This window comes from Cheilinus undulatus, linkage group 20, assembly GCF_018320785.1.
Source record: "Cheilinus undulatus linkage group 20, ASM1832078v1, whole genome shotgun sequence".
NCBI classification, from domain to species: Eukaryota; Metazoa; Chordata; class Actinopteri; order Labriformes; family Labridae; genus Cheilinus; species Cheilinus undulatus.
In genome coordinates, this window is record NC_054884.1 from 15,372,810 (window position 1) to 15,394,046 (window position 21,237).

Consider the following 21,237-nt stretch of genomic DNA (forward strand, 5'->3'; position numbering starts at 1 on the left):
AGTATCTAATGACCAACAAAATGTGAGATAAGCTGACCCAGTGGTCCACATTTGTATAGGACAGGGGTTGTCAAACTTTTCATCCCGCAACCTCCAAAATAGAGGTGCTGTAGTCCAGGAACCCCCACTGTACCTGAAAGTGGTTGAACACAGCCATGCACATTCAAGAACTGAGTTAATGTGCATTTAAAGAGACACATACTAAAATATACCATTCTAAGAAAGGCTATCTAGACCTGGTTTAAACAGAGTCAGAAATATCCTCTTGATCTATACTGTAAAAATGATCTGTATTTATTGCACAGCACAGACATTTCATCTAGTCCTGAGTCTGTGTTAAAAGGTGGAGATAGGGATGATATGATGCAGAGAATCTGAGGAATCTCTTTATCCAACTGGGGCGAGCCAAAAGAAAAAAATACAGTACTGGGTGGCCATGACCTTCAGGCCCTCAGAGACCATTGCACTAAGAGCAGGTTTGATTCTGAAGCTGACATCGCTTCATGGGCCCAGGGACACTTCAAAAGTCATTATCTGTGAAGAGCTTGCACTAATATCCACAAATGTGCAACAGTCTGGCTGCAGACCATTCATCTCTGACCGCCGCTCTCACAAACTGTTTATCTGAGATGCCATATATCTCAGAATGGAACTGCCACAATTTGCTGGTACAATGTTATTCCAATTTTAGATTTATTTTTTTAAGTATTCTAATTTGTTCATAAAAAAGTCTGGCAATAATATTCATAAAATAACCACAATGCAAACATTACAGACTAAGCAACTTTTCATAAATAAAAGGGAAAAAGGTCAGAGGTCTTATCCGGGATTAAATTATGTATAGACCCATTCAAGAAGTAGTTACACGAGCGATGGCTCACTCTAGCTTTAATAGCTTTAGCTAAAGCTAGCATACGAACTGACTGGGTAATTAATTGCTACATAAACCAATGTAGCTAAGTTAGCATTTGCAACATGAGCTTTAGCCAATAAAGCTAAAGCTAACATAGTTGTTACATTACATTAGCTCTCTAGTTCTGTTATCTATGTAGTTTTCGCTGCTAACAGATCTGTGTAAGCTGTGTTTTGTAAAGTTTTCATGGAAAAAAAGCGTTTCTCCCTGTAAGCAGCGCGTTTACTAAGCTGTAATCTTTGGTATCCTAACACTTACCTCAACCCATACCTGACCCTAAACAGAAGTTTCATCTGATTTTATTAACAAAGTTTGAGCGTGTACAGTCTGCAGCCAGAACCCTTCTGGGTGAATCACTGCCATGCAAAAGTACACTATGAATAAACCAGAGCTTTTCAAAAGTCATTATTAGTGATGGCATGGGGCTGTATTAATGCACATGGCATTGCCACCTTAACATTTTGGAAATTCCAATAGCTACAGCGACTCAACATCTGGTGCAACAATAAACATACTGTGATATCATGAAGACATGGAGCATTAGAACTGTAAAGAGTTATCTAAGCCAGGTTCTCTGGCTTAGATAACTGTCAGAAATACCTGTCCCAACTTTTTTTAAAGCATTTTGCTGGCATTAGGTTAAGATGGGCTTGGGCTTCTAAAGGCAATGGAATCATTCAGTTTCGATGCTTAATAGGTTGTTTTGTGCTATTTTCAGTCAAATATGGGGTTTTAAATGTTTACAAATTATTATTTTCTGTTCTTATTTCCATTTTGATTAATCCCCAAATATATTATACAATTTTTAAGTAAGTAATTTTTAATAAGTAGAAAAAGGGAGCAATGCTGATACAAGTATGTTGTTGGTTGCCAATCTGGGCACTGAGTACGTTTTTCTTTGCACAACACGAGCATGCTGACGGAAGTTTGTGGTTTGAGCTTTTTATCACCAACCGAATCCTCTGCTCTATCTGTTTGTGTGTTTCCTGTGCAAGTCACCGTGCACTCAAGTGCCCTCAGTGGCTCTTTACATAAGAAGTCACACATAGTTTAAGTGGAAGACAACAGTTTTGATTCAATTAAAGAGATATTTAGGCAGTTCCCAGGGGAGTTCAGTGAAATGGTGGCATACCAATGAATTATATCTTTCTGCCTTTTCCTTGTGATTGGTAAAATAAAATATCTCTGGGTGTATTTAGGAAACTTTGTAGCTCAGTGTTTATGACATCAAAGGAGTTGATTTGATCAGATTGTGTCATTTTAACACCCTCTCTGTGAAAAACACTTTGAAGATATCAGACCACTGATCTTTTGAAGTGATCAGATACACTGCTAAAGTTATGAAATGACTTTTACAAGAGTAGATCCTTACATTCAAAGCTAAGTCTGCACTTTCAGGTCACCAGTTTCGGTCCCTATTTTGGCTCTCTGACTCACTGCCGCTGTGAGTCATGGCAAGCAGGCACGCTAACAGCAAATGATACCCAAATAAAATCATCAGGTGGCATCAGATGTTGCTCATCTGTGACTCCTGCTACTTTCCCCAGCATTACAAGCCACCGCAAGGAGACTGACAGAAACAGGCAGCAGGGACTGTCCATAATCCTCAATAAGTCTCGCTGTGATCCACCAGGAACCTGCTGCTGATCTGAGCCAAATGAGGCGGAGAAGGCAAACCCCCTTTCACTTTGATGTTTGAGCAAGAAAAAAAAAAAGACGCACAATTAGAGATGTGTGATGATCATCTCAAACAGCCACAAATCTGGGTTAAAGGACACAGGTTGGTACTCTTGGGGGATGAGAAATAAGGAAGATTTTTATACCTCTGCACTGGTAGTTGCCAAGGACAATGATATTATAAATTCAGGGCATCTGTCCATCTATCTATCCAGGCATTTCTTGTGAATGTCATAACTCAAGAACTCTTCACACTTTGCACAAATATGCACTCTGATTTAAGGATGAACTGATTACATTTAGAGGTCTTGGGTCAAAGGTCAAGGTCCTTGACCTCACATTCATCCCTTGCTTATTAACAGGATAACTTAAGCAGCTTAAGGTGATCTTTTAACTTTGCAAAAATGTCCACTCTAACACAACGATCAGATCAAATTTAGGGGTCTTAGGTTGAAGGCCAAGGCTTCATTCTGATTTTGATCCCATTCTTGATACCTCAAGAATGCTTTGAGTGATCTTCTTCAAACTTTGCAAAAATGTTCACTCTGACTCAAGGATGCACATATTTGATTTTGGAGGTTACAGGTCCACATCTTCAGGCCCCATGTTCATTCACTGCCAATAAACTTGATGTCTGGAGTACGTATCGAGGGATTCTCTTCAAAATTTGCAAAAATGCCCACTCTAACTTAAGGGCCTTATTTTCATCCCTTGTTTCTGAACCTGATTCCTCAACTCTTTGAGGGATTGTTTTTCAACCTGTGCAAAAGTGCCATCTCTGACTCAAGGATGAACTGATTAAATTTTGTGCTCACATGTCAAAGGTCAAGGTCAAAAGGCATCACATAATTCCCTTGCCATGTCTCAAGGATGCTGATGGGGATTTCTTCCAAACTTTGCACAGATGTCCACTTTGACCCAAGCTTGAGGTCAAATGTTTGGGTCATTGGACGTCACTTTCTTCCATTCCTTGTGAATCTGATACCTCAAGAACACTTTGAGGATTTTTCTTCCAGTGTTGCACAAATGTCAGTTCTTATTTCAGTATGAAATGAGATGAAAGGTCTAGGCCATAAAGCATCATGCTAGACCCTTGCTTGTGATTGCTGTACCTCAGTGATGCAGATGAAGATTTTCTTCAAACTTTGCACAGTTGTCCACTCTGATTCATGCATGGACTGATTCTAGCTGGAGCTCTAAGGTCAAGGTCACTGGGGCTCACTCTAGTCCCTTGCTGGTGAATGTTATATTCCAGTGACACTGGGATGGATTTTCTCTACCAGTGCAAAAATGTCCACTCTGATCCAAGGATGAACTGAATAGATTTGAAGGTCAAAGGTTAAGGTCATTTGGCCTGGTGTTCACCCCTTGTCTGTGAACTTAAAATCTTAAAAGCACTTAAAGGGATTTTTCTGTCACTTTCTTAGATGTTCACTCTGACTCAAGGATAAACTGATATATTAACTGATACATTAAAAGTCAAGGTCATTAGGCTGTGTGTCAGTCCCGTGTCTGTGAAGGCCATGGATCTTCTTAACACTGCAAAATGTCCACTCTGGTAGGGGATTTATTCCAGTTTGGAGGTCATAGGTCAAATGTCAAGGTCTTTGGGCCTCATGTTCTTCCCTTGCTGATAAGATTTCTAGAAATCTCACTGCCACAGAAACCACCCTGGACCTTCATCTCGAAACACTACAGCACCTTTACATGTTTGCTAATCGTACACCTGAAGGAGAAATGAAACCTCCTGGCAGTAGTTCTAGCTGTATAAGAATCTTAACACAAGGATGAATAGCAATTCTTGGAACAAATTCTTGGAAAAATTTGGAACAGGGGTACATTTATGGTACATTTTTGATAGTTTTGAATGATTAATATATGGGTGGTTTTTTTCAGTGAATGCCTGTCCTGTTTGAGAGACATTCCTTACCAAACTCGAGGGCAGAACAACTACATACAAGCAAACTGAGCTTATTCACAGGATTCATGTGTGGAGAAGAACAATAAACAGTATATTTAATTTATTTTTTCATTTTCTTCAATCCCATGAACAGAATCCCAAGATAAAATCATGTTCTTAAAGCTCCTGTGGGGATCGTTTTTTAGCTGGTTATAAAACATGCTGACATTAATTCTCACTCCTCTTTACGAGCTACAAAACCAAACAAGGCCATCACTGACATGATTTATGACTTCTGCATTGTTATTTCTAATTTCTGTGAATGCTGCCGCAGGGTTAGTGTCAGAAGAGGCCATTAACTGCCAAACTTAGTTGTTCACATTTAACCACAGCAAAGAGAGAAAAACTTTCAACTGTTATCAGAAAGCCACATGAGATTTTCATTTTTTACACAAAACAGGGCTTGCACATGTAAAAGTCGAGAACGGCAAAGAGCAAAAATAAACAAAAACTGAAAGTTTATGAGTTATTGTGTATGAAATTGTAAAGTGAGCAACAAAAAAAGAATAAATACTCCTGCAGCAGTTTTTGTTCAAAAAGAGCTATGTGAACAAGGTGATTTGCTGTTGAAATGTACTTCATTTTATTCGTTATGAGTAAGTGATAGGGACTTTAGTACATCAGCACTGAGAAAAGAATGTCACTTTTTCCAAAGGGGATGCCAAAATATTTTAACTTAAATGAGGACGACAAAAGTAGAGGAGAATGAAAATTCTGCACAGATAACTTGTTAAGAGGAGGGACGAAGATCATCTGCTGAAAATTTTAAAAAAGCTAAAAAATCATGATAAGGACAGTTACAGTCTTATTAAGTACTCATATTAACCCTCAGTGTTGGTAAGTCCCCAAATGCAAGTACTCATACTAGATCTGGAAAAACGTGGTATTTCTGCATCCCTACTTCTGAATAGTACCTTTTTTGTCATACCTTAATTGAAACACTCATACAGTCTACACTACTTACACATAACATTAACATTTTCAAGCTTAATCTTGATGATTACAGTGTGCAGCTCATAATCATGAAAAAAATCCAGACCAAAGAATATTGCAGCATTACATAGAACCAGTCATAAAAAGGATTTATAATCTGGAAATGTTAGTCTTCTAAAAAAAAGTATGTTGATACATGCATTTAGTATTTGCTCAGGGCCCAAACAGCTGTTTAGATCTGAACTAAATACAGCAAATTCAACTAATCTACAAACAATTAACAGGAAGTGTTGAACATATGAGAAAACACAATCAGCAATCTTTATTTCCAGAGCTTTGTAGCTCTTGGCCCTTAGCCCTAGACCTGGATTCAAAAGAGGATTGGTATACTCCCAATATTGATTTTGTCGACTAAAACTAAAACTGTTCATTGACAGCTTTTTTTTCCATGACTAAAACTAGACAAAGACTAACAAAAATAGATCTGTGATGACTAAAACTGACAAAAACTTTTAGTTTTCATCAAGATGACTACAACTAGACTAAAATGTAATGTAGTTTTTGTCGGACATTCAAAATCCATGATATTTCCCTGTGGGTAAATATGTCTAAATACAATGCACCTGTAGCTATTCTGCCTCTCAGCTGTAGAAAGCAGGGACCCCAGGTTTGGCAGGGTGCATAGAACAAACTACGATGGTTTAGTACCAGATTTAGGCAAGAAAATAAATGCTTGGACTAAAAGTAAAGAGTAAAATGTGAGGACTTTTTTATGGACTAAAACTAGACTAAAATGTTTTGTGTTTTACTAGACTAAAACTAGACTAAAACTAAAAATTAACACTTGATACCCCTTCACCTGGCATGAATTCACAAAACCGAAGGGAAGGGCAAAGAAAAGGGCTAAGGGGTAGAAATGGGATTGGCCTCAAGTCGCCTATGCGCTGCTTATACTAGTATAAAGGTGACTTTTACTTTTTCTATTTTTTTTTGTAAGCAGCCTTCAGCTCGTCTGTATTGTTTGATTTGCAGTTGCGCACCTTCTTGTTCCAAACACTCCATATATTCTCTATGGCATGGTTGTCCAAAGTATGGACTGGGGGCCAAATGTGGCCCACAGTCCATTTTTGATTGGCCCACATCAAGTTCTTTAAATTAGATTAAATATGGCCCACGTTAGAGCATGAAACATGTGCTACACTGTTACTATCATTCATCTCAGTTTCAGCACAGGGCAGTGCTGCCATGTTGAATCTGTAAAACATTTTGACAAGATATGCTTATTGAAGGCTTAATTACGACAACACTGTAAATGGTTAACATATAGGCAACCAAAAAAAATGACAATATCTTTATTTAACACTTGGTAATGGATTTCTGCAGCAAATAGAAGCACAAATTACAACTGGCAGAGCTGGGGGAAGCCACAGTGAGACCATGGTCAGCGGCTTCACTGTGGGAAGGTGCAAAGTCCTGCTAGAAAAGGAATTCAGCATCTCCAGAGAGTTTCTCAGCAGATGGAAGCATCAAGTGCTCCAACATCCTCTGGGAGACATCTTCAATAAATAGAAATATGTACTTCAGATCATGTTGCGTCCACATGCAGAACGAGTCCAACATTTTAACCTGAACTAGCATGTAAAAAGACTACATTTGCAATTAGTTAATTGTTTACTTGAATAATTCTTAAAACAAAAAGAAGAAGACTCAGTTGCAGAATTTGATATTTATTTATAGAAAAAAAGGGAAAAAAAGAAATATGGTCATAATGGTGTCCAATGAGTGCAAGAAAATAAAGAAGTAAAGAGGAAAAACAACAAAGTCAAGCTAAGAGGTGAGTTCACAGCTACCAGTGGAGAGATAGAAGGGAAGGAAATAAAGCATCTGATAAGAAGTGGAAAGTATGAGTCAGGAAATGGTATCTCAACAACAAAAATGGTAAAATACATAGGTAAACAAGACAATATGGCCAGATTCTACACTATAAATAAACTCAGATAGTACTCTAACAGCTATTCTGAGAGGTCTTTGGCCCTGAATCATCCCGCCTTTTCCCCACCAGAACTCACCAGTTAGAAAAGATTTATGGGCTAAAGGTGAAAGTATCATAATCATGTTGGAGCAGTGCCCTGTGTCCGTGTTAATCCACAACAAGTCTGAGCCTCTCATTATGCCCGAGCTGATTAGTGAGTGCGGTTTAATGAGGGCTAACCTATAGCAATGTTAGGTGGAGGCTATAAAAACACTTGAGGATTATCTCGCCCACCTCAGGACACAGGAGAGCAGCGGAGACGGCCATGGCTACTGCTTCTGGAAACGTCCAGATGTACGAGGAGCTCAGAGCTCAGCTCATGCAGATTAAGGTCGCACTGTCCTGGTTGGATTAGCGCCGGGTGCTACATGATGCTAATGGTTTGGCAGTGCCAGGCAGAGCGAAAGAAAAGGTAGGCTGGCAGATGTCGACACAAGGCTTTTAGGTTTGTAAAACTGGCCCTCAATCCTCACGGCTCCTCTGCAAGCCAACTTTACCTCACTCAAACAGATGACGGATGATATAAGAGGCTTAGTGGCTGCAGCTGGGACATAGCACCCAAAGGTCCAAACTTTTCAACTAAAAGAGTTTAGAACACTTACCTTCATTTATCTGAATGTTTGTAAACATTTTGTCCTATTTTCTCTATCAGGCACTGGTTCTCATCTGAAAAATAAAGATTTTAAGGTTTCTTGTCTTCTTGTTTTGTGTGGGCACATCTCAAAGCACCTCAGTGATATCCAGGAGCTCAGATTGTATAAAGAGGTAGTCAGGGATGCCTTCATCCAGATTGGATTGGTTTTGTAGGTGCATGCGCAAATTAAAGACCAGCACGTCAACTAACATGACCTTCGGCATTAAGCTACGAAAAAAAAATTTTTTTATTTATGTCCATCCATCCTTCTTTGGAATGAAAGCCTTTTTTGAAACACAGACATTTAGCTTAGCTCAGTGATAAAGCCACTCCTTCAGCCCCAAATGGCTAATCATTTGGTACTTTTTCCCCTTTAAATGTCTTTAAAAAAGCCACTCGTGTTGTCTTGGCTGTATGCTTAGGGTCATTGTTGTGTTGGAAGGTGAACCTTCAGCCCAGTTTGAGGTCCTGAGTGCTGTGGAACAGCTCTTCATTGAGGATATCTCTGTACTTTGCTTCATTCAGCTTTCCCTAAATCCTGACCAGTTCCCAATCCCTATGGCTGAAAAACACCCCCATAGCATGATGCTGCCACCACCATGCTCCAATATTGGGATGGTATTTGGCAGTGGTGCCTAGTTTCCTCCAGACATAATGTTTATAATTGAGGTTAAACAGTTAATCTTGGTTTCTCTACACCAAAGAATCTTGTTCTCACAGTCAAAAGACTTTTAATCATTTTTGATGATTAAATCTCAACAAAATAAGCCTTCACATGTGCTCTTTTTCAAAAAATGTTATTGTGTTCACGAGCAAGGTATAATAATGAGACCCAATGACGGTTGTCCTCCAGAATTCAATTAGTACATCCTTCAATCAGAGTATAAAGAGAATTGTTGTTCACAGAAATGGCCTTGGATGGACTACATGAGAAAACGCTGCCTCCAGCCTCGCTATCCTCTAGTTCCCCACCCTCCTGTCTGTACCAACCTGAGTCCTTGAACCCAAATTTATGGTTGGGTGAAGGGAGTTTTTTTTTTTTAAATAATTACTTAAAGACTCAAATCAATTATAGGCCACCTTCACAGTTAAACTTGACTCCATTGCACTCCAGAAAGTTTTTATTTCTAAACTCAAATTTACTTTACCTAATACATTTTTTGTGCCATGTGACCTGATTTGTATTGATTCTGACTTTGAATACTCAGACAAAACATACAAGCACATAATTGCTGCTCTAGCTGATTTCATTTTAAAATCAATTAAAAACATCAGCAGCGATAGAATTATTCACACAGGGACAAAACTCTTGAAAATGTCTCAAATTTTTTAAAAGTTAGGTGCAAACTGACAAATTTGGACAGCCTGACTTAATCTTAAATTTTTCCCACCAGTCCATGAGTATAACATTTGTGCAAGAGGTGAGCTTAGGACATATATGAGAAAATTCATCATGAGCAAGCAGGTGGAGGTTATGGCGTTTATATCCTGACACTGCCACGATCCTGTGCATGTAATAAAACTCCTACATGCCACTATGCTCCAAGTATATCTAATATATTCATGTGAATATATATCAGTGTCACAATAGAGAGTATATATAAAATACCAAGAAGCTTATGACCCTTAAATGCATCATCTTCATGACTGGACGAGTGCTAGAGAGGGCACCAAATTTTTTCTATTGACGAGTGCCAAAAAGGGCGCTTGGTCAACTTCATTCCTCTCAGTGGGCATCTTGCAGAGCAGTGTCAAATCTTGTCCCTTTAGATGCACAAAAGTAGCCCTCTCTTTTTTTTTTTTTTTTGTTTACTTAAAGGACACAGAAAAAGCACACTGTCCATTTGATGTGCACCAAAGAAGGCACTTTGTCCAACTGGAGGACAACAAAAGAGACACTCCATCAAATTTGTCTACTTTAACGGCAGGCTGTCAACTGTTTCACTTAGAGGGCACAAAAAGGATGCTTTGTTCAACTCTGTCAACATAGAGGGCACCAATGAAGGCACTTTCCCAAGTTTGGTCTTTAGAGAGCCAAAGTAGACCCTTTGGCAAAATTTCACTTACAGGATACCAAAAAGGCTTGTTAATTGATTTTGTCCACTTGGGCACATTATCATGATTTGTCCATTGACAAGGTAACAAAGAGGACACTTTATCAATTCGCCCACTTGAAGGGCATAAAAAAGGGTGTTTGCCTGATTTGTTTTGTCAGGGTTCGGGTTCCAAATAATGCACTTTGCCAAATGTATCCATTTAGAGGGCACTAAAGTTGGGCTTTTATCCAATTGTCTTTCTTAGAGAACACCTTAAAAAAGGCCCTTTGTTCAATTTTTCCCACTTGGAGGAACCAAAGAAGGCACTTTTTCCAATTTTTCCATTTAGAGACCAACAAAGTAGGCCCGTCGTCATTTTTTTTTACTAAGAGAACACCAAAAAGACACTTTGATCAATTTGTCCACCTGAAGGGCACAGATGAAGTCACATTGCAAAGTTTGAATATTTAGAGGGTACCAAAGAAGGCACTTTGTCAAATTTGTCAACTTGGAGGTGACCAAAAAGTTAGTTTTTGCAAGTTTCACTTGAGGCCACTACAAAGTAGGCCACTTTTGGAAATTTTCTAGAGGACACAAAAAAGGCACTTTGATCATTTCTATTCACTTCAAGGACACCAAAGAAGGCATTTCGTCAAATTTGTCCATTCAAAGAGTTATCTACCACAAAGACTTACAAAGACGGCACTTTCCTGGTGTTTTTTTCGAACATTAGTGCACCAGGGGGGACGGCCACCCCCAGCCCCCACCTGGTTTCACTAGTGGTCTCAAGCGTCTTGTAATGTATTTCTTTTCCTTTTGAGATCCATTAGAAATGTTCAGGGTTGCAGTTTAGGTCTTGGTTTAAACACCAACCCTGTACGCTCTACACTGTATGAAATTCTGAGACATGCAGGAAACAGATAAGAGCAGAGGACAGTGAACGCAGCACAGCGGACAGTGAACTGGCCGAGCAGGCAGACTAGCTCCTCGGGGGAAAATGGTTTGAAATGGGAACATGAGTCCACATTTCTAGACAGTAACTGGCCTAGTTTCAGGAACACAGTCCATTCTCTCTCTGTCTCTCTTTCCTCCTCTTTTTCTCTTCTGTCTTGCTCTTCGGTTCCACCACAGCGGAGCAGCCAAACAAATCACGCAAAGTTAACATCAAAGTTTGCTCTGAAAGGTCACCGGATCTCTCAAAGAACAGCTGACCTCTGTGTCGCTGGAGTCGAGCCGATGAGGGCGGGGTGTTCTGAGGCTGGATGTCATTACTGTTTTTTATTTTTTTGACCTACCATCCCTCCAACTACACATCTCATTATTTTTTGATATGCCCCTCTTTTCTCATCCCCTCCCTCTCTGTCAGGCTTCCTCTCTCAGCCCCTGTTTTAAGGACACGGGTTTGTTGAAGTGGAAAGCCGGCCTGTCGCTTGATATTACGGTTGACATTGTACCAGTGGAGTGACACAAGGTGCAAAAAAAAAAAAATCCCAACTAAAACAGATGAGACAACTGCATTAGCTCTCTTTCTTTCTTTTTGTCCCTTCAGGACGAGGAAAGAAACCCACAAAAATGTCTGAAACAAGAGTGAGAAACAGGAGGAGTGGAAGAAGAGAGGGAGGAGAGAGGGAGTCTTTGGAGCGAACTGTAATCCAATAACAGGTCTTGTGAAAAGACGCGCCAACCATAAAAACTCCACAGAGGTTATGTGAGGACTAAGTCGGATATATAGAGCATGTCCAGAGAAGGGCAAAGACAGAATGTACAACAGGTTTGTTCATATTTTAATCCCCTAAAGCCCCCCTACCTTCGATATGTTCATCCAAATCTCTCGCTCCACTGAAAAAGCCCCCCCACTCTGATAAGATTTCCCTAGAGAGAGTCAGATGGTATGACTCCACCCCACCACCACCTATCCCTGCACACCCCCCCTCCCCTTTTTCTGTTTTAACCTTCCTCTTCTCGTCACTCTTCTCTCCTTCTCTTGCCATCATATCACTCATTCCCACGGCGCTGATGTGTGAAGAGCACTGGGGGAGATTTCTCCTCTGAGGGGGCCTCTTAAGCATTCAAGGTCACCGCTCGACAAAGTGAACGCTGCAGCGTGAGCAGTGTTTCACCAGGCATGTGATGTTTGGTAATATTTGATGCACTTCTCTGCAAATCTGATAGTGTGAGGTTGTGTTTTTGTGGATATGTGTTAGCATAGTTTGTGAAGGCTGACCAGAGCATTTGGTGCAAAGGGTGTCACTTTTATGAGACCTAATCAACAAGATCAATAGACTGCTGAAAAAACCTTCTGAAGACAATTTCATAAAGGGTAAAAAATGCCCTCCAGTGTATTCTCAATTGCCAGAAATCCCTCATGCATCAAATGTGATACAACAAAAAACATAGGAGACAGTTTATGGCACTTTTTGTTTTTTGGATCTAAGTAGAAATGAATCTCATTTGCAAAAAAATGAGAATTTTCCGCCTGTTATCTGAGGTATCATGCTTTAAAGCAGTGATCATCAACAGGCAGCCTGGGGACCACATCAGGCCCCCCACAACTTCCCATCTGGCCCTTGGAAGATTATCAAATTCAGAAAATTTAAGAGGGATAGAATGCAATATTTTTAAAGATATATTTTGTGCTTATTTTTGCCTTGATTGATAGAGGAGGGCTGTATGTAGTTAAATATTTAAATCACCCCCTTGTGGCTGACTGCAGTGTAGTTGACAGGGGCTGATCTCAAAAGGACATAATATTTTTAAAGAATGTGTTAATCAGACAAAATATTACTTTTATCGTAGTTAATTTCAATGTTGCGCAGTGTCTGTTTAGAAAAATCTGGCCCTTGTGCAAATGGAGTTGATGACCCCAGCTTTTAAGCAACTGTTTGACACATGTCCGACGCCATGTTGGTTAAAACTACATCGTTCGCGAGCTTGTGGGAGGGGCTCACAGGAGTGTGGGGAGTGAACTGAGAGAGAAACAGGTTGGAAGGGGCTGTGCTGGATTTCAAATCTCAACCTAGCTGACTGTGCGCCAAAAAATCGCTGACTGCACCTTTAATGTGCAGCAGAAAATGGCATATAATGTGCAATCCACTGTGCAAGTTTACAGATGGATTCAGTGAATTGTTTGGTATCATATAGCCTAATATAAAAGCTACACTAAGAAGAAGTTGTTTGCAAATACTAACTATGTTTCAGCTTAAACTAAATACGAAACATTGCCATGACTTTGCACATGCAGCAGCTGCAGCCCTCATCCAGTTTGCTGCTTACAGTGAGAGTGAGGGAGATCCAACCCCGCCAAGCAAGGCCATGAGAGTGGGCAGGCAGCATTCAGTCAGTGTTAATATTATAAAGTGTAAAACCTGTTGGCCTACCTGCTCTTTTGAAAAAGTTCCCAGAAAAAAAATATGATTCAGTGCCACATATGATAGATAAAACCTATTAAAAGTTTTTTAAATGTTGTAATAAGGGAAGACTTCAGATCAACAATAATGTCAGCACTGCACGCTGGAGTCTGTCTTTAAACATTCAGAAACGCCACTCCGCCCTGCTCCACTGGAGATCTGTGCAGAGTCTATTTTCAGGAGACTTCCAGAATGCACCAATATACACATAGCCGATCAACCCAAGCAGGAAAACACACAGGAACATATAGAACAACATAAAATGTGGTAAATTTCAAAATAAAACATCTTGTGTAATCTGCAAATCATTTATCTCATCACTAAATCAACATCATGTAAAAACAGGAGGCAAATGACCAAGCAAAAAAAATGTATTGTTTGCATGTTTCTCTCTTTATTCCTGATTAAGCTAGTGATTTTTTTCTTCTTTTCAGTGCTGCTCTCAGAAAAAGACCCAGTGGTTTACGGCACTTGTGGACAGAGAAGAACAGTGGCAAAGATGGACTGCTGTGTTGATGAACTATGTGGAATCTGGAGATAGCTCTCACTAAAACTGGACTTTTAATATGCATGTTAGACTGAACATGTATGACACACATGTATGTATCCATGCTGCCAATGTTCAACATAAAACCAGTTTACTGCTTTTAAATTTTAGTGAGGTCAACCAGTAGAAGGTCCAGTTTTTATCAGCTGCAGGGGGGATACCACCACCTAGCATAGTGAATTTGACATGCTTTCAGCAATAAATCCATTCTCTCTAAGCACATGAATACAGGGACAGTAGCCCAGTTCAACATCCTTATCCAGCTATAGCTCGACTTAACTGTGCTTGGACAAGCACTCGCTGATACTGTAATTGGATTAATTGGGTGAACACATGTTATCCTGATAGTTAAAAGGTCAGAGCGTCCACCAAGGTGCAGCTTCCACCTTTACTGTCCGAATGTGGTGTGAATGGGTAAAGGTGACCTGGGCTGTAAAAAGCATGTTAAGTCGTCAGACAACAAGCAAAAGGTGATTTAAGTTCTGGTCCGTTTACCATTAAGCAAACTATTTAACAGTAATTCTCCAAATTTAAATCACTGAATGTTTGAAGCTTAAAAGTGGTTTCGTCACACTGCTATATGTTGAATGTGTCAACAATTAGCCAAAGCAGACGGATCTTGTATCGGTCCAAGGATCTACCTGTTGCCTCTCTGTCCTTGTACCCTCTGCTTTGCTTTTAAACTGAGCGGGTATGCATGGCTGAAAATGAAAACAAAATTTAAAAGCCGTGTTTTTCAGTTCTGTGTTACTGCCTTGGATCTTTCCCAACCTACAGGGTAGAAAAAATAGTTACTAGCATCTGCACAAATAAGATCTGAATGTGCGATATCAACACAACAAACCTTTTTAATGATATAAGCAACACCATCCTTAAGCAGTATGCTGAGAGTAAAAATGGGAAATGTTCTTAACCATGCAATCATCATTTCATTGCATTTATTTACATGCAGGATGCTCGAGGTGATCTCAGTCTGCAGCTCTCTCTCCTCTTGTTCCATGTGTAGCAGGCAGGCCTAAGTGTGATACTAATGTCACAGCTCGGTCATTAGATGTTGTCCATACTTCAATTAAAATCAAAATCAAACTTACATTCAAATTGAAATAAGGTCACTTCTTCACTGCATGGCCATGAGTAATGATCACATTCTGGATGGGTATTTTTGCCATTCTGACCAGTTATAAAAAATAAAAACTGAATCCATTAATGTCATCAGACATATGAAAAGCAGATACACATGCAAAGCAACAGCTTTAAGAACTGTGCAGTGCAGAAACACAAGAAGTCTTGTAGACCATGTTTTCAAATAAATGTATTTATCATTTTGTGAAAAGTGAATGATGAACAAAATAGATTTAAGAACACGAAACAGGACACACAGCAGACATCATAATTTTAAAAGGGTGCAGAAAATGCACAAATTGGTTAAAAAATGAATAAAAAAAACCCCACAAAATAAGTATTTTGTTTTTTAAATTTTCCAAACTATTAAAATGCAAAATTTTTAAATACAACTCAAGTTCCAAAAAATGTTGGGGGGCTGAGTTAAATATAAATACAAGCAGAATGCGATGGTTTGTAAATCTCATGATAATAAATAATAATAATAAAAAATAAAATGTCTGTTTCAATATCACAGCAACCCAATGTTTTTGAAGATTTAACTGTAGGCTTTTTCGTGCATTGAAAGAAGGGTTGTTGATGAAGACAAAGAAACGTTTAAACATATAAGCAGTTCATGCAATTAGTCTTAAAAAATCAATATGAATCACAACTGTGATAAAATAATGATCATGATTTTTCCATTAAAAACATCATGTGATATTTCTCCATATCTCTTCCCCTTATGTCCCAGAGTGTGAATTCAGATTGCATTGAGGCCTTGTATGTAAACACACAGTGCTGTTCCGCCCTGCCATCTCAATACCTTGTAAAAAGTGGCACATTATTCACCATCCTTGGTTGTTGAATAGCAAAAGAAGTAAAATTACACAGAATCCTCGCATGTCATATTTGCAAACCTTGACTTATAGCAGCATTTATGTTGTCATCACGATGCCAGACAAAAATATCTGCTGTGTTCAAAAGGAGAATTCAGACCCCTCTCTCCTCTTCATCCTGCCTGCCTCCACACTGTCTGCTATCAAATAAATCCCCCAAAATAATCCCAAAAATGGACTCGCAACATGTAAAGCTCTAAACTCATCACACTGCTACACAATAAATCAAATCTACCGCTCCTTAGTCTAAACTTGTGTCTAACATTTGCTGAGTGAAACGGATGCTGAATATGATGCAATGAAAATGCGACTGCTATCCATCAAACATGATGGAAGTGATAAGAAGAGTCACTCGCGCTCGTTTTCGACACACATTGTGAATGACAGTGATGTACGGTCTGCGGCCATCAGCCAAGCTAACATTGATCAGGACCGGCTGCCAGCTCACCATCAAATCAATCATGTCTATTGATCCAGCAGCAAAGGAAGAATGTGAGTGTATATTGGGGAATATTTGCAGTTGAAGGCTATAAAGAATATTACGTTATTGTGTTAAGATCAGACTGATGCTGATTCACAAGGAGAGCAGGAAATGAAGAGTACATTTTGTTTCATACTTTCTATTATCAGGGGAGAAAGCCAAAAATATCATAATGCCAAAGCCTTCAACAAATAGAAGCAAAACTGACAGTGAGATTATTGGAATCAGTGTAAAATCAAGGTTATTTATCAAAGTGATTATTGACATATATGCTGGGACTTTCCCAAACTTTTGACAGGGGTGGAACAACTGAGGCTGATGTATGCAGGAGAGGCATGAAGTATACGTGAGAGGTAGGACAAATGCACTAGTATCAACGCTCTGAGGGAAGCAAAAATAACCAGCATCAGCAATGAAATAATGCGGCACCGAGTTCAATGGACAGGCCGTGTCATTTAAGTGCCAGACAGTGCTGAGTTGCTGTTGTCCTAAACGTTTCCAGTTTCAAATGATATCACTTCCAGTTGACTGTGGAATATCCAGCAGGGATACAATTTCACAAACTGTCTTATTGCATTCATCTTGCTACCAAGTTTGAACTCACTGGGCTCTTCAGAACAACCCAGTATGTCTCACAAATGTCTGTAAATGTAGACTGCGTGGCTAGGTGTTTTGTTTTATGCACCTGTAGCAAACAGGTCTGATTGAAACACCAGAATTCAATCAACAGGTGTGGCCAAATACTTTTGTCCATATAGAGTAGATTTGCACTATGTTGCAGAGATAAAGCGACAAAAACACAAGCGCAGCCACCACAACCCCCAACTGCCACCACATTCCCATGCCCACACTGCACTGAATTTTGTGGATCACAGGTCAGACTCCATAGCTATCACAAGGCCCAAAAGATGGCGACCCATCATGGAGGACAGCAATGCCCCCCTCCCAGGACGATTTTTTTGAAATACTAGAATATGTTTCATGCACACAATGGAGTTTAGACTTCAAAGGTGTTTTGCCATCTCGGTTAAGTGGCGATCTCTCGTCTTCTAATCAATCTTTGCAATTTCCCAGCATGCACTCATGTCTGTCACCAAGAAGCTAGCCAAAAGCCAGAAATGTCACTCCACTCTGCTCCATGTAGAGCAGTTCGATGCACGTAGCGGTTTTGTTTCAACTCATAGTGTGCACCTGTGTGTAAACAACAGATTATTTTTCTTTCTGAGACTGATTTGCTGTTCATTTCGAAATTATTCCGTGATTATTCTCCTTTAACCATGGGAGAAATTAAAGGGATATTTCGGTATTTTTTAAACTGGTTCTTATAAAGTACTTGGCACTCGTAGTGGCAGCAGCCTCCAGTGATTTCATTGAGCGCCGCCCCTTTAAGAAGGACTGCCTGGCTGTAGGGAAGCTGGGCTATGCAGCATAATAGATGCGTACAGTTTCTCCTCTAAATATAGCGAGTTTTAGGTGAAAATAGGTGAAAAACGTTGGCCTAAATGCTCACTCAATCCAAAAGATTTTAAGCGTTTTATTTTTTACTCAGAAAACCTCTGTTTTTGGCACTATTTTGAAGCACAACATTTGTCTGTGTTCTCGCCACAGCATGCAGACTTTGACACAGAAAACAACAACAAACTAAAGCAAAACAAGTTTTTTTCAGCTCAATTTTACACTTCAGTAACGGACATTTTGTTTTCATAAGGTAAATATTACTGTCAACTGTAAATACATGCTAAAACTTTCAAAATAAAATCTGATTAAACTCCTGTTTAGAGTTAGGTTAAGCGTTAAAGTCAGGGTTAGGTTACTAAAGTTAAAAATCTGACCTGAAAAACCTGATAGAATGTTAAATAAAGCAGAGTAAACAGTAATAACAGGAAAAAGCTTGTCCTCCATGAAATTATCTAACATAGCAAGCCTAGTTCACATAGCTCTGTTAGCTGCACAAGCTACATAGATGATGTAGCTACATAGGTAGTGTGGTTAAAGCCAAGCTCACAAAGCAGCTACATATTTATGTTTTCTATGTAGCTAAATTAGTCCACATTGCTAAAGCTAATTAAGCTATCGATAACAGAGCCATGTAGCTAAAGCTAAGCTCACAAAGCAGCTACATATTTGTTTTCTATGTAGCTTATTTAGCTCACAGTGCTAAAGCTAACTTAGCTATTGACAACAGAGCTTTGTAGCTAATGTAGCTCCGTAGCTTACATAGCTAAAGCTCACAAAGCAGCTCTGCAAGCAATGAAGATATTTTATCTCTGTAGCTACATTTTCTTAAGCAACCTTTGCTAAAGCACATGTTGCTAAAGTTAACTCAGCTATATAGGCTTATGTAGTAAATTTAATTACATTGTTAGTCTAGCTATGTTAGCTAAAGCTAAAGCTAATGAAGCTAGCCAACTTTCATGCAGCTGCTTCTAAAACAGGTATATTTATAATTTAATTTCTCAGTCCTATTTATGAAATGTTGCTTAGTCTGCAATGTTTGCAATGTGGTTATCATATTAATAGAACTGCCAGACTTTGATTAAGAATAAAGGTGAATAAAAAAGAGAGAAAAACTAAAACTGCAAATATGTTGCACTGGCAAATTACGCACATCCTCACACACACACACACACCCACACACACACACACACACACACATATATATATATATATATATATAAATATATATATATATATATATATATATATATATATATATATATATATATATGGTGTCTCCGATGAACAGTTCACGGAAGTGGCCGTCAGAAATGAGTGGTCTATAGCCAGACCCCTCTGGTGTGGAGTGGAACTTCGGACATATGCCAGGAATAGATGGCAGTGTGTGCTGTTGAACAATGGTGTAAGCAGTATATGTATTAAAGGAACTTATTTCAATTTGATTCTCTCACAACTAAGGTAAACTAAGTTTTCTGAAAAACCATTTCCATAATTAAAAAGAAAAAATCTAAACAGCATTTTACCACAGTATCAAGCAGATTTGTGGCACCAGTTAAAGTATTTGATCTCTACTGGATTATTAGCTGTACATTTATGCAGATATAGGTTTATGGAGACAAATAAATCATAAGAGTACTGTTGACTGAAGCTGGTTTGTTGTAAAGCAAATCCTGCTGACTCAGCTGAGACTAAAAATTTATTACAAATTAAAACCAGAGCACTTAACACATTGAGAATCATGATCTTTGTGTTAAGATTTTATAACTTTATGTAGAAGCTGTAAATGGAGATTAGGTGGTCCTGAAGAGGCTGGGGGCCCATGATACCCATGGCTACCACCTGGAAATGCCCCTGTGAAAATGATTGTGTTCTTCATCGTAATCTTTGTTTTTAAAAGGCTTTAAAAGCTTTTATAAGGTTCCAAGTTTCACCAAATGACTAAATCAAAGGCTCCTTTGAGAATCTGTAACAAATCTAAATCTTCTCTGCTCCTTCCCAGACGAGGCGATGAATGACGGAGGAGGAGCCACACACCCCAACAAGCCAAGTGACAAACACTGTGCAAAGTTATGTGAAGATTTTATTAGAATAACTAAGAGGAGGAGGGGGAAATTTTTTATGAGATTTGGCTGGAGATTTTGGATACTGATGATCTTGCCTGGAACAGAGATCAGAGTGGATGAAGGGAGGGAAAAGAAAGAGCTCCAAAAGCTGTGTCTGTGTAGACGATCTATCCATACTTCTGTGTGTTTCTCCAGTCTGTGCAGGTAGATCGAAGCTGTTTGACACAGACACGCTGATAAAAGACATGAGAATGAAGAGGGAAAAAGAGAGGCCGAGGGATAGCGTGTGTAAGAAAGTGTGAAGAAGATACAAATGATGGCATGCTGCTGGAATGAGGCAAAATTTGTGCTGCTCTTATCTATCAGGGGGAGGAGAGGAGACAAAAGAAGAGGGGGCATCTCTCTGGGACTAAAACATAAAAATCAGATGGAGGGAAAAGAAAAAAGGCAAAGAGAAAAAGGAGGGGAGGGGGGACTTTATGGTTTAAGAACAATGTCCTGCATTCTTTTCTTAACCTCAAAACTGCACGGCACTTACCCTCCTGCATTCGCAAATGCATGAAAAGGAATTTGCACACACCTCGAGCAGAACTCGTGTTCATGCACACATGTGTACAGACTTTTCTTAAAAAAAAAAAAGAGGCACATTACACATGAAAGAGTGTGGGGGTGGGGGGTGCAGGGCGGCTGTTCAGAGTGTGTGTCTTTTTATCAGGTGAAGGAGAGGCAGGGAGGGAAGGGGGGGGGCGGTGTAAGATTTATCTGCTGCCGTCGGAAAACTTTGACCCCAGAGTTGTAAATCTGTCAGAGGAGTCTAGCCAGCTCAACAGGAAACACCAAGAGGAAAGGAGGGTGGGACGGTGCTGGGGGTGTTTTGGGGCAAGGATGTTTGGGGAGGGGGGCATAGCCATCAGCTCAACCGTTTCAAAAGAGGCACTTCTCAGAGTAAGGGGGGGGCATCCCCGCCATGTTTACAATGCAATAACTGATGCCTTACAGCTGCTGTACCTTCCCTCCAGCCCCAAGCTCTGTCATCTGCCAGAAATAAATAAAATAAATAGAAATAAAAAAATGTTGCAGCAGGAAATGACTCTTT